Raw genomic sequence first — 14,812 nt, forward strand, 5'->3', positions numbered from 1 at the left:
AAATGGACTGGTAGTCATCATGGGATCTTGCCAATGTCCCCCTGTTCATTTAAAAGTGGAGTTAAAACTTCACTGACATGAGATAATTAGAACACTCACCAGCCCCTGGATCTGCACACATGCCTCTGGGCAAATTCTGCAGCAATTTGCTGAACATTAAAAGTATAGCTGATAATGTCACTCTTCATATCCACAACAGCACTTAGCAGAAACATCTGGGAGGGAGCCATGACACATCTGTCTAACCGAATTTATTCAAATGCAATGGGCTCAGTGGGCCTATGGACATGGCCACATGGCACCATGGGTTGAAATTAACTTAGAATTGTACCCCAAAGAGAGATAAAAGGGAAACTATACATAGAAAATTGGCTGAAGTAACATAGCCTCTTCCCAGACATCACAATGAGAATAGATTGGAACATATAAATTAAGGAAAACCAGGCCATCAGTCCACAGGACCCTCAGTAACTTAACCCGGGAGCCCTTCCATCAGCCAAGCCAGTGACGTCCACACATCCACACATCCACATCCTCTATATACTGGGCTCTTTCTTCTTCTTCTTCTTCTTCTTCTTCTTCTTCTTCTTCTTCTTCTTCTTCTTCTTCTTCTTCTTCTTCTTCTTCCTCTTCCTCTTCTCCTTCTCCTTCTCCTCCTCCTCTTCCTCCTCCCCCTTCCTCTTCCTCTTCTCCTCCTCCTCCTCTTCCTCTTCCTCCTCCCCTTCTTCTTCCTCCTCCTCCTCCTTTTTCTTTTTGTTTTGTCAAGACAGGGTTTCTCCATGTAGCCCTGGCTATCTTGGAACTTTTTGTAGACCAGGCTGGCACTAAACTCAAACTCACAGAGATCTGCCTGTCTCTGACTCCCTAGTATTAAAGGCATGTGCTACCACCACCCGGCTTACTGGGCATTTCTTAATGAGCCTATGGGGCACTCTTCAAATCCTGAATTTCTCAGATGGTAAGACTTTAGAGAGAGAGAGAGAGAGAGAGAGAGAGAGAGAGAGAGAGAGAGAGAGAGAGAGAGAGAGGCAAACACGTGAAACACGTGGAAGACAGAAGACAACACGTAGGAGGAGGAGTTCTCTCCTTCTTCCACATGGGCTCCAGAGCTCAGACTCAGGTGGTCAGGTTTGGTGGCAAGTGTCTTCATCCACTGAACCACCTCTCCAGCTCTTTATATCAGAATATTTTGGTTGTGAGCCTAGCCTTTAACGGCTGAGCCATCTCTCCAGCCCTATATCAGAATATTGAAAGGTAAAATTAGGTGTATTTTTTTTTCTGGGGAATGTTATGATTTTCATGGTGCTTGAAATAATGGCAAGACTCCAGCTTTCTCTCTGTAGCCCCACTGGCCCTCTTTTAGCACACCATTCCACTGCCACTCCGCCTCTCTGGTATGTGTACTTCCCAGTAGGATACAGCCGGTATCCTACTCTGTCACTCTCAGCTTCATTCCATTGAGATGGGCCTCTCTCGTATCCTGGAGCTAGATGAGAAGCCAGCAATTGCCAGCGGTCTTCTTTCTTTCTTTCTTTCTTTCTTTCTTTCTTTCTTTCTTTCTTTCTTTCTTTCTTTCTTTCTTTCCTTCCTTCCTCCTTCCTTTCTTTCTCTTTCTTTCTTTCTTTCTTTCTTTCTTTCTTTTTCTTTCTTTCTTTCTTTCTTTCTTTCTTTCTTTCTTTCTTTCTTTCTTTCTTTTCGAGACAAGGTTTCTCTGTGGTGTTTTGGTGCCTGTCCTGGATCTCTCTCTGTAGACCAGGCTGGCCTCGAACTCACAGAGATCCACCTGCCTCTGCCTCCCGAGTGCTGGGATTAAAGGTGTGTGCGCCACCGCCAGCAATCTTCCTGTCTTCAGTACAACCTCTGCCCCACCCACACATACCACCGTAACACCAAGATTTCACAGGTACGTGTAGTACCAAGCCTGATTTTTTACATGGGTTCTGAAGATTTGAACTCAGATCCTCAGATGTGTGTAGCAAAGGTTCTTAGCCACTGAGCCAATACCCCAGCACTATTTTCTTTTAAGTTTCTTGTATCAGGCCATCATGTGTTAGGATGCCATCAGAAGAACATTGTCAAACAGCCTGCCATTTGTGATTCTTCTCTGATCTACCCTATTCCCAGCTACTCCTGGTTCCTTCTTGTAACCTCCCCCCTGAGTTTCTTTTCTTCTTCCATATCCCATGTTCTTCTGTCCACCTCCATCCTTTCCCATCATCTCATTTGTCTTCTCTCAATCTTCTTTAGATGTTATCCACATTTAACACCCATTGACACATATACAAGCATACATTACAGCCCAGGTTTCACAAAAGACAGAGAACACACTTTTTTTTTCTGCAACCATTTGCCAAATGACTGGTCACCTATACAGGCTATATGTTGAAGGTCATGCTAAATTTCAAAGGCAGAGAACAGACACCATCTTCCTACAGGAAAAAGAACTGGAAAAATATCAAACTATCTTTAAGTGCTCAGCACCTGGTGTTTCTCAGTCTGTAAATCTCAAGGCCACAGTGGGAGACCATTCATTTGGTACAAGCTGATGCTTTTCTCAGCCCTAGGACAGAAGCCAACATCCCTGCTATCCTGCTGTCATGGAGGCTGATGAAGAGGGTCTGGAAGATGTTCCTCTGAGGTCCCCCTGTGTGGCTTGAATCTCAGCCCTGCCTTTCGCTGGAGAGGTGGGATTGCAGCCAAGCTGTGACTCAGCCCCATGACACTCTCCCAGAGTCACCTGTCACTCCAAGCTGTTCTGCATGGAACAGAATCCTTTCTGGTTAAAAGGCACTTAATGCAGTTTAGGGAAATGAGGGGTGGGAGACTGAAAATTCATCTCCACTGAGTGAGCATTTAATCCAATATCTCTGGCATCAGAGGCACAAGCTGGAGTTGGTAAGGAGCACGAAAGTGTCCCAACTCTTAACTTTTACCCTGTGTGCATGGCATGCTGTTCCCATCCCATGCTCACTGCCTGGCTCTCTGCTGTTCTTCTGTGACATGGGTCCTTACTCCTTCAGGCTAGCCTGCTCAGGAGTTCCTACTTGCTGACTTCTTGGAATGGGGAAGGAGCTCAGCCTGTTTCTCATGTATTACATGGCTGCTGGTATCCATGTGACATTTTCCATCTCCTAGCAAGTGTCGTTCTATGCTCTTACCTTGATAATTCCCATGCAAGTTCAAGCTCTGAGGAAAGACTTTCCCACAAGAGCCTAACTTCTTCCCAGTGGTCTGACACTTGGGCTCAAGTACCTCATCCCATCGTCTTTACAGTGCTAGGGTTGGTAGTTTCCAGGAGTTATTAATTTCTGTGTTGCATAATCTTGCCTAGACTTTCCTACACCCAGTTCCTCATGTGAAATATATTCCCCTAATTAAAAAAAAAAGACACAGGGTCTCATGTAGGTTTTGAGACCAATATTGAGACTTTATATTGAGTCCAAAACCAGTCTCAAACTGGTTTTAGACTCAATATAAAGCCAAGAATGATCTTGAATTCTTGTGTCTGCCTCTGAGGCTGAGATCACAGGTTTTGCCACCACACCAAATCTGTGTGTCACTGAAATAATTGAAACTGGGGCTTCATGCATTCTATGGAGGCTCTCGACCAGTAAAGACACATCCCCAGTCCCCAAATTCATGATCCACAGTCTTCATCAACTTAAATTGATTTAAGGAGGCTATATAGGCTGTATGACTGCTGTGATAGAAATTCCAGTAGCAAAGTATTTGTCATCTCAGTCCCTGGTAAGGCTTCTCCTTCTGTCATGTAGCAGGGTCCTTTCTTACTGTATCCCCCAGAAATGGACAGAGACATGAAGTTCTCTGCTCTTTCTTCTTAGTAGCGTGCACCCCACTCTTATAACCTATAGACCTATTCTCTTCCCCAAGGCTCTGTCTGCATATTCCATCATGTGCTGATTATGACTTCTATATGTGAATTACAACTCTGTATACAGCACCCACTAACGGGCACATATTGCTCATTTCAAACAGGAACATCACAGAGGAAACTGGAATTTCAAACTGGAGTTTCAAATAGGAAACTCACAGAGCTTTAGGAGAGATGTATGGGGTTCACTTAACCATCCAGCAAGTAAACACTACTCTCTCTCTCTCTCTTATGAGTTCTTATCACAACTTTACACAGACAGAGCCTTCAGCCCATCCTCTCTCCTTCTGGACATGCTCATACCGTCAACATACACAGCTCATGAATGCTGCTGATGCCTCTACTTGCCATAGTCAAATGACTATGGTAAGTAAAATGAATTTATTTCTAATACATTTACATAATTAAACGGTATGCAATGGTAAAAACTGGAGAAATACAGCTAACATGATGATAGAGGTCTGTTACAAATGATAAACTCAACGAAAGAAAGTAGTCACAGTACACAAATGTTTCATGGTTCTATTTCAATAAATATATATAAAAGAAAACTTTTAGGAACAGCAAGATGGTCAGTGGTTAAGAGTACCCACATTTGGTATCTCACGACTGCCTGTAATTCCAGTTCCAGGGGATCCAACACTCTCTTGGCCTCCTTGGACACTGCACTCGTGTGCACAGGAACATAAGAAAACACCTTACCAAATATAAAAATAAAGCTATAAAAATGGTTTAAGGGAAATTTTCTATCATTACTAGAAGATGCAAGTATTACCTGTCAATCCCCCCCAATTATGAACTCCCTCACACAATAATAAATCCTACTAGATTTTAGTTGTTCACCAGATGCCTATGCCTAAGACCTTTCTCTTTATTAAATAGATCATACAAGAGTGGTACAGAGATTTAAGTGTGGAGTTAAAATGGCACTTTCTTCTTGCAGTCACACAAGACACTCAAAGAGAAACGGAAATGAAATTGGTTAATGAGTCACTTTAAAGAGTCATGAACTGTGAAAACTGGCTCACATTCTACTGTGCTGTGAGGCCGATACTTTATTGAATAAGGAATGGGAACTCACTGTGATTAGTGTCCAGTGACATGGAAGATTCTCTCTGATAAACAAATTAGTTTCTTGCCAGACAGCAAGGGAGACTCCTCAGGTGCCAAAGTATCTTTCCAGCCTCCAGATAGCCATATTGTATATTATATGTAAAGCACAGTATAAGAAAATAGCCCTTAAAAATGGTTAGAAAAAATCCTATAGCTTTGGAACTGGAGATATGGCTCAGCAGTTAAGAGCACTAGCTGCTCTTGCAGAGAACCTGAGTACCATTCACTACATACACCCACATGGCAGCTCATAATAGTCTGCAACTCCAGTTCCAGGAGATCTGACACCTGTTTTGGCCTCTGAGGCTGTTGCATACACATGTTGCATAGACACACATGTCACACAGACATACATGTAGGCGAAACACCCATACACATAAAATTAGTCTTTAAAGATATGAAATCCTGCAGGCCTGACTCACTGACCTCTACTGAAAGAATATACCATGGCTCATATGATATTCTTTCCGAAGTAGATTACAGAAAGAATGCCATTGTGAGAGCTTATTCTCTTATTTGCTCATCCTAAGGAATACCACTTGCAGTGTGGTGACCTGTGCTGTGTGGGGAGCCTTGTGGCCAGTAACAGAGGGAAGTCTCTAAGCAGCAGTCAGTGAGGGAATGAGGTCTCTGGTCCAGCTTTAGGAGAACCTGGACCTAGAAAACAGGTGAGTTCAAGACAGGTATGCCACAGTTGGCTGTTCAGGCGAGATGGGATGCACAGCCACAGTATGGCTGACCTTGAGAGGTAGGCACCTGCATCTCACCACTGACTCACAGCAACCCCCAGAACACAGAACGTGTGTTAAAATCTAAAAGGCAGCCATCAAAACAAAAGAATACTGCCACATTCTTGGATAATCTTGGATGCCACATTATTTATTGCCTGCGATGTTCTTGCCTCATTATTAATTCACTTAAATGTTTTCTGTAAGATGGTGTCTCTCAATAAAAGAAACTTCCAAGGAACAACGGTCCTGCAGTTTATCTGGCAATTTCACCGACGCCGAGATCACTGTGCAGTAGAGCAGAGTCCTCGGAGGTTCGCCTGTTGTCTTGTGTATGCACTCGCTCTCACTTGACAATTTAGCGCTGAGAAAAGTGTGCTTTCAAATGACTTGTGTTTCTTATAAAATATAAAGTCAATACAGATGGTTGGAATCTCATTTTTTCCCCTGTTATTGCCCAATTTATCTATTTCTTTTCTTATTTATCTTTCCCCTTGGTTGAATCCTGAGAGTAATCTTGGGATATTTTGGAAAATTGAAGTCTAAGGACAATTTTTTTTTTTAAAAAAAACCCAGCAATTTTCTACACTTCACCTGATAAAATAGCAGCGATCTTGATAACTGCATTTTAATATTTATTGGTGAATTCAGAGCTTTCTTTTGGGAATGCCCTTTTATGCATTATGTTAGGAGTTACTAATGAGATGAGATGTTCAATTATTTTCAGGTAAGGTATTTGAAATAAGAAAGAGATAGCAACATTTAAAATTGAGATACAACAAGTATGTATACATCCATTCACATACAGACATTTATCTTAATACTTGTTTTTTTTCCCTTTTACATTCGAAATATGTCCACCTCACGTATTAAGTAACCAGCAAGCAAAGGGATAGATCTACCCTTTACAATGAGACTTGCATGGTCCTTGCTTCCATCATGATTAGTAGCTCAGCAGAGAGTTAATGAATGGGGAAAATAAATAGAGGTGGATGCTAGTTCATGAATAGAGATGACAATGGGAATGGATTCTACAGAAGTGTCTAAACAAGATCCATGGCTTCCTGTGGCCCAGCAGTAGATCTGCTCCTAGGACTATCCCTCAATGCCCATCACTTCCCTGTGGACTGGGATGCAGGGGCTCCTACTTCTTGCCATGGAACTCTCCTGGATATCGTGGGACATCATCCTGGTTCACCACCTTCCTTGTTACTCACCATTGATGATGATGAGCTTCCTAGGCACACCCAACATCAGCTGATATGAGAAATGTGGAAAGGTGAGACTGTTGGAAACATTTCTCCTAGTTGCTGATGTTGGATGTGTCTCTCCTGCCTTCCCCTCCAAGGATGATTTTGCCTATTTTCTCTATGGCCAAGTCATTATTGAAAAAGTAACTATATAAAATGATGATACTAAAATACTTTATTGAACAGTAACCATGTACCAGGAATTCCTCTAAGAGCTCTTTACTAATAAGTCATTTTAACTTCAAAATTGCCCCATAAAGCAGGATCTATTTATTCCTTGAGATGTTAATGAGAAAGCTGAAGGAGTTACATGACTCCCTAGTTGACATGACCATCCATCTGGACATGACTGTTTACACTGTTAGATGTGTCTATATATACACAAATATGACCCCTCTATAGAGTGACATTATGCTGTGGAGCATGGGCAGGGGATCCAGACTGCTTAGGTCAATGCCTGAATGTCTTTGTCAAGGAAGGCTTTTAATTTTCCTCCTTAGTTTCTATAGCTAACTATGAAGAAACAAAGGGATATGTAGATGGATTTTTCTTTGGGCTGCCAACTCACAAACAATGACATGGAGACTATTAATTATGAATGCTCAGCTTTAGCTTAGGCTTGTCCCCAACTAGCTCTTATAACTTAAATTAACCCATTTATATTAATCTGTGTTCAGTCACGTGGCGTTACTTCTTTGTACTGCCTGCCCATCTTACTTCCTCCAAGTCTGGCTGGTGACTCCATCGTCTTCTTCCTAGAGTTCTCTCTCAGTCCAGAAGTCTTGCTTATACCTCCTGCCTAGCTACTGGCCTTTCAGCTTTGCATTATACCAATCACAGCAATACATTGTTATACAGTGTACAAATATCCCACAGCTAGGATAAATCATTAGAGAAGTACCTAGTTCACAGTAGTAAGTATTATACAGTCAGTAGCCTCATTGTCATCATTATTACCATATGAACATTAGCACCACTAATGTCATGGTCATCCTCACTATCATCACCACCATCCCTATCACCATCATCATCACCATGATCATTGGTATCAACATTATCACCACCACCACACCATCAATGTTACCAGTAACATCACTAGCATCATCATCATCATCACCATTATCATTACCATCATCCCAATTATATCTACTACCACCACCATCGTTATCACCAGCATTAACAGTATCACCATAATCATCACCACCAACCACAACTACCATCATCATCGTTATCATCATCATCTTTAGCATCACTCTCATCATCACCATCATCATTGCCATTATAGTCAACACCACCATCACCACCAATATCATCATCGACACCACCACACCATCATAGTCACTATCTTCACTCTTATTACCACTGACATATCACTATTGATTATTATGTTGCTTCTCAGCATTCATACAATAAGTTGTTAGATCTGACTACTATAACAAATTGCCCAAAAAAGGTAGATTAAATAATAATTATTTTCTCCCATTCCTGAGTCCATAATTCTGTAGTGCAGCCTAGGTAAAGATTTTTCAGTTGGGCTTCAGATAGCCTCCTTCTTGCTGTGAGCTCACTCTATGCTTTGACCTGCCAGCCTTGGACCGTGCTTGCTCTGACAAACTTCAGAACTACACGGCCCTCTCATGAAGTCCTTTCTGCACCATGGAAGAAGATCCTGGTCTCCATCAGTTATCATTTTGCTGCACCCAGCAACCTGCAAACGACCACTTTATAGCCAACTATTAATTTTGCTGCCCACTTTATGGAGCTGTTAGAGGAAAACGCCTTCGGCAGCAAGATTGCTCAACCTTTAGCTCCAGTATCACAGTTAATTCAAATGACAAGTTCATGACACATTGCTGGGTGACATTACATTGGTTTCGATGGAGCAAGGTGGAGACAATAAGGCCCTCTTGAAATAAGATTTTGCTCATTAACCGTAGAAAGACTTTGAAGATATAAGAAGGCTTGGCACATAGAGGATAGGTGGCCTAGAAAGTGCTGATAGGTAGGATTTATACTTAATGCCCATTGGAGAGTAGGGATGACATGTCTTCCAATTGAAGACTGAATATTGAGAGGTCAGTAGGATCTTGTCAAGGAGATTGAGCATCAGAAAGGATGGAGTCAGCATCACTGCTCCTTGTACCATCTCCTGGCTTCACCTTCCTTCTCTACGTAAGCACCATCTCTCACCCAGGCTCTGTTATGGAGTAGGAACAAGGTTGGAGGGCCCAGCTTATGACATCAGGGACAAAGCAGGGCAGGGAAAAAGCAGCACATTGTAGGGTTGTGATGGCTAACCTTTGTTGTCAACTTGACCGCCAGTCAGCTGGGCTCTCCTGGAGAGAGTTCTTTAATCAGGTCCCTTGAAGCAGGAAGACCCGCCCAAACCTGGGCCACACCTGATGGCAACGCTGGTGAAAGGATGCATGGGGAAGAAGAAAGTTTTGGTGTTTGCCTGCTCATCCTCACCCTCTCTGGCAGGTTCATCTAGTCTGCTGTTGGGGCTGGTATTACATCCAACTTCCTCAGGATTCTGGTGTAGTCTGAAGACCAGCAGCTCCCCAGGAATCCTCCAGGACTCCAAAGCCAGGTTGAGACTGCTGAGACATCCAGCCTTATGGACTTGAACAACTACTGCATTCTTGGCCTTTTCATACTGAGACAAACCAGACTATCCAGACCCCAGCCTTTAAGCCAGGCTAATAAATCCCCCTTTAACATATATTTGCATTCTATCAGTTCTGTTCTTTTAGGGAACCCTGGCTAATGCAGTGGGTGATCGGTTACCCATGTCATTTACATTCTTGCATTCCTGGGAACTGGCCTAGAGCAATGCTAACTACTGTGTTCTGTGTCTAGCAAGTCACAATTGCATGTACAGCTGTCTCTTCTCATAGTTTCTGATATACATATAAGAATCCCCAGACAGAAAAGAGAGATGATTCACACCAGACTTACAGCAGCATTTCCTCTGATCAGCTCCAGGAGTGGCTTGGGGTGGGGTAGAGGGGAAGAGTTAGGCTGAAAAAAATAGATTTGGGAAATCAAAGGAACTTTAGAGATTCTAAAACACAGAACATATGTGCTATCTTAACCTACATATTTTTTAAGACAGCAGGACATTTCCCTTCTAATAGCAGTCCTGAAAATACCTTAATTGTATTCATGTACCAAGTGGGTCACCAAATTTATTATGTTGCAAATCCAATTAACTGGTATTAATTCAAAGCAATTATTCATGCAGAACTCCCAATCAATTAATATGATCTGGGATCAACTATACTTTGCCAAGTATAAGAGGGGAGAATTTGTTGAGGTAAGAGATGAAGACCAAAGATGTCTCAGCTAATTTAAGGGAACAAGCATTTGGAAAAATTGATATATTGGAATAGTAATAGCAATAATGATTATAACAATGATTTCTGTTCTTTAGTCTTCCTCTTCCTAAAACTGTCACCAGATCTCCTCAAAGAACAAGAGAGGCAATTCAGAGTCCAGCTCTCTGTCTCCATATGTGGGCTGCAGACCAGGGTTTGTCTTTCTATAGTGTTCTGTCTCGATCGGTTCGTCTCGATCGGTTCAAAACTGACAGTTTCCTCCCTGTAAGGAGTAGCTTAGATGTCTTTAAGACCATGGACCCTAGAGCCATCCTTCTTGACTTCAGAAAGCCCCAGACCTTCATCCAGTGAGTCATCGAATCACTGATAACACACTCAGACTTTGCCTCAAATGAAACACCTGCTGAGTAGAAGCCTGTGAATTTGATATGAGAATGGGTCAGGATTGTGTAAGCAAAGGCATTTTACCTGTGCCTGGCATATGCTAAGCACTTGTGCAAAGGGTGGCTGGCATTGGTTTAATTACTTCCCTGCCATCGGAATTCTGTTATTAAATACCACTCGCCCTTCAGCAGCAGGTGGGTCCTCAAAGTAGACAGAGGGATATCTGTGTAGGGAAGCCCAGAGTCCAGGAACTGCCTAGAAAGAGAGCATCATCCTTGATTGTAAGGTCTTCTGGCCATAAAACATGCTCAGGAGTCCAGTCAAAGAGAGGGAAGAGGGATTCTATGAGCAAGGGCACCAAAATGGGGAAACCTACAGAGACAACCAAACCAAACCAGTGGGAACTCATGAAATTTAGATCAACAGCTGTGGAGCCTGCATGGGACTGGACTAGGCCCTCTGCATAGCAAGACAGTTGTGTAGCTTGATCTGCTTAAGGGGCCCCTGGCAGTAGGATCAGAATCTACCCCTGGTGCATGAGCAGGCTTTTTGGAGCCCACTACCTTGAGGCAGGGGGAGGGGCTTGGACCTGCCTCTACTAAATGTACCTCCTCATGGGAGGCCTTACCTTCTTGTAGAAGGGAATGGGGAGTGGGTTGGGAGGGGGAAGCTGGAGGGGCCGGAGGAGGGAAGAGGGAGGATCTTTGTTATGTAAGATGAATAAATTTTTCTTAATTAAAAAAATGCCCAACACAACCCCCCAGGCCAGGCCACTAATTCACGCATCCCTTATGTCTGAAGGTGTCTTGCTGGCTTTGTGACATTAGTTAAAGAAGCAGTTCTCAACCTGTGGGTCGTGACCCCTCAGGTTTAAACAACTCTTTCATTGGGTTCCACATATCAGACATCCTGCATATCAGATATTTACATTATGATTCCTAACAGTAGCAAAATGACAGGTATGAAGTAGCAATGAAAATAATTTTATGGTTGGGGGTCACCACAACATGAGGAACTGTATCAAAGTGTTGCAGCTTTAGGAACGTTGAGAACTACTGATCTATAGTAGTCTTAAAACACCCTGTGCATTTATGACGGAGCTCTTCCAGTGAGGATCAGAAGAAGGGGAAATTTGGGGTGCGGATGTCTCAGAATTCTCACCTTCCATCTTTTTGTCAATGTGGAAATAACAGCCTGCATTTCACATAACGGTTTGTGAACGTGATTGTAATCCTGAGACAGATGGCTAGAAGGCACAGGATCTTTGTGCCCATTCAGTGGTGGTCCTCAAGAGATACCCTGCATCACAGATATAGGGGGAAGGTGACCCTGTGGATATCAGAGAAAACTAAGAGACCCATCCCCGGGACTGAGCCACTGGGGAGGCTATAGGGAGAGCATGAGGCTTGACACACAGAGAGGTAAGAAACTCTCAGTTTATAGGGGCCAATCCCTGTACTGCAACATGAACAAAGGGGCCAATCCCTGTACTACAACATGGACGAAGGGACCAATCCCTGTACTGCAACATGAACGAAGGGACCAATCCCTGTACTGCAACATGAACGAAGGGACCAATCCCTGTACTGCAACATGAACAAAGGGACCAATCCCTGTACTGCAACATGGACGAAGGGACCAATCCCTGTACTGCAACATGAATGAAGGAACTAATCCCTGTACTGTAACATGAATGACAATAGAAAAGTATTGGGGCAAAAGACAGATCCCAACTACATTCTTCCTGCTCTTCACCAGGAACTCTAGGCTGTACCCAATCTTCCTGCCGGGGTTTCTCTCTCACTCTGCCTCCCAAACACAATAAATGTAGAGCTGTCCACAAAAAAAAAAAAAAAAAAAAAAAGGAAAGGAAAAAAAAAGAAAGGCAAGGAAAGAAAAGGAAAGAAAATATTTGAAATACATCTCTGCATATGGTGAGTTTTTCACCAGGGAAACTTGAGGTGGCCGCAGCTACATCTGATGTTCCCATAGGTACTGTGGTAGGATCTTCCCCAGGAGGAGCAGGCTGGTGTAGTGGCAGCCTTGAGGAGCCACCCCACCCCCACCCCATGCTCTTCTCTCCTGCTCTCACCCTGCCAAGAAGGAAAAACACCTAATAACTGCGGGGCTGAGTGGAGTCACAAGGATCCATGTGGTTTAAATAAAACCTAATGTGTAAGAAAAGCCCGCTGCACTCAGCAGGGTCATTTGCTGAGTGAAGGAACCGGTGGGGTGGGCAGCAAGGAGGGGGATCACCTTCTCTTCCCTCCCACTGTGAGAAGAGATCTGCTGCTGAGCTCCACTTGCAGAGGCTGGTCCTTGGTGTTCCCGATGCCTAAAATACAAGTCTCCAAGATCTCTCCAATCAGAGAGCGTAAGATGCCTTGAGAAACAGTGAGAAGCATGGAGGACCAGGCATATGTTGTAGCCTGCAGATTGTCTTAACCCTGCTCCGCAGAGCCATTTGCTCATCGGGAAGATGCGGTGAGAATCGTCATGCCTTTATTCTTCACTTCTTCTTCTCTTCCATGTCTCCTCCCTTCCTTACTGTCTCTGGTTGTTTCACTGTCCAGCATCTCACTGTCCCCTTAGCAACTCACTGTGGCCTTAGCAGGACAGCAGAACGCACAGGAAACTAGCTCCTCTCTTATGGGTTATCTCCCAGGGCAAAGAAGACTTACCTGAGCTTTGTGGCTTCCCAGACCATAAAACCCAAACCGGCAGCCAGGATGGATGTAGAGAGGGAAGCAAGCAAACAAAGCCTTCTTTCTTGAAAAGACATCAACAGAGACACAATAACAGATGCAGGAAGTTTAACAGGCTGAAACAAGCTGAAAGGGTCATACTTAACGACCAGGGAGTGCAAGACGGCACACGGCAGCTGCCACTCACTATCACAGCCTTTAAGGCTAAAAATGATGAATCTGATCTCTCTCTGAACTCCCGCCCTGACACAATTCTGAAACCTTATAAACTGACTTTGCTGTCTCTTCCATTTTTTTTTTTTTGAGAAGTGAAAGGTCTTTGCTGTTTATTTTTCTCAGAACCCTTGGCCCACTCAAACTTTGTGATCAGCAATGATGCCGGCGATGTCTTCTTACTGATTTTCTCCTGAAGACAAGGAGTCTGATTTCTCGGTAGGATTGCAGCATCATTTGGCTTGCACTCTTTATTCTGCCTTTATGCAGGGAGGGTGTATGGATGTCGACCCCACAGGGATGACTGAGGGGTTATCCCTGCTTCAGAATCCGAGGGAAGCAGATAGTCCACAATATGTTTTTTTCCCTCACCTGTGTACCCAAATCTCCATAGAATAATATAAATAAATTTTCCTTCACAAACAAAAGTTTCTCCATAGTCTAGGCTCTCTGGTCACTGAACTATCATCTTAGGCTAAACAATGATCTGAAATAATAATACAGTCTCATTCCCAGCACTAATACTATTTAAAATAGCTGACATTCATTGAGAATATTATATTGTAAGTGTGGGGTATTTTTCATGCAGCTATGACGAAACACTTGACCAAAGCAACTTCGGGAAGGGAGGGATTACTATAATCACAGTTTGAGGGTACAGTCCATCACGGTGGGAGAGTCACAGAGGCAGGAGTGTGAGGCAGATGCATACACATTGCATACACAACCGGGAAGCAGAGAAAGAATGATGCTGGTGCTCAGCTTATTTTCTTTTCATTCTGTCCTGGACTCCAGTCCATAGGATGGTGCTGTGCCTGTTCAGAGTGGGTTTTCCTACCTCAGTTAAAATTCATAGTCAAGCCCAGAGGACTGTCTCCTGGGCAACTCTAGATTCTGTCAAGCTGACACTCAATATTAACCACCAAACACTGTCTATGAAATATTTCAGATCTGCTTTCTACATACCATGCTAGTTAATATTTATGAACTCCCATGCCAAACACAAATTGCTTTACCACCAACATCTCATTTCATGTCTTCAGCAGCCACACAGGCAGGTAAAATCACTTAACATTCCTGTCATTGTCTTTATCCATCTGGGTTCCGAGTTTGACATGCTCTTCCAGCAGCCATGTTCCTGAGTTCTGATTCTGTTGCTGGGAGAAATGTGTATGATTTCTCTTCCTTT

General features: G+C 43.3%; 1 long non-coding RNA gene across 1 annotated transcript; it reads right to left on the bottom strand.

The window, feature by feature from the left end:
* Positions 1–5,863: 5,863 nt before the first annotated feature.
* Positions 5,864–14,692, bottom strand: LOC131898092 (uncharacterized). The gene is made up of 2 exons (XR_009375844.1): positions 14,590–14,692; positions 5,864–6,131 (listed from the first exon to the last, which is right to left on the bottom strand). It is a non-coding gene; the product is annotated as an uncharacterized LOC131898092 (long non-coding RNA).
* Between the last annotated feature and the right edge of the window lie 120 nt (positions 14,693–14,812).

Source organism: Peromyscus eremicus, chromosome 23 (assembly GCF_949786415.1).
Source record: "Peromyscus eremicus chromosome 23, PerEre_H2_v1, whole genome shotgun sequence".
Taxonomy (NCBI): Eukaryota; Metazoa; Chordata; class Mammalia; order Rodentia; family Cricetidae; genus Peromyscus; species Peromyscus eremicus.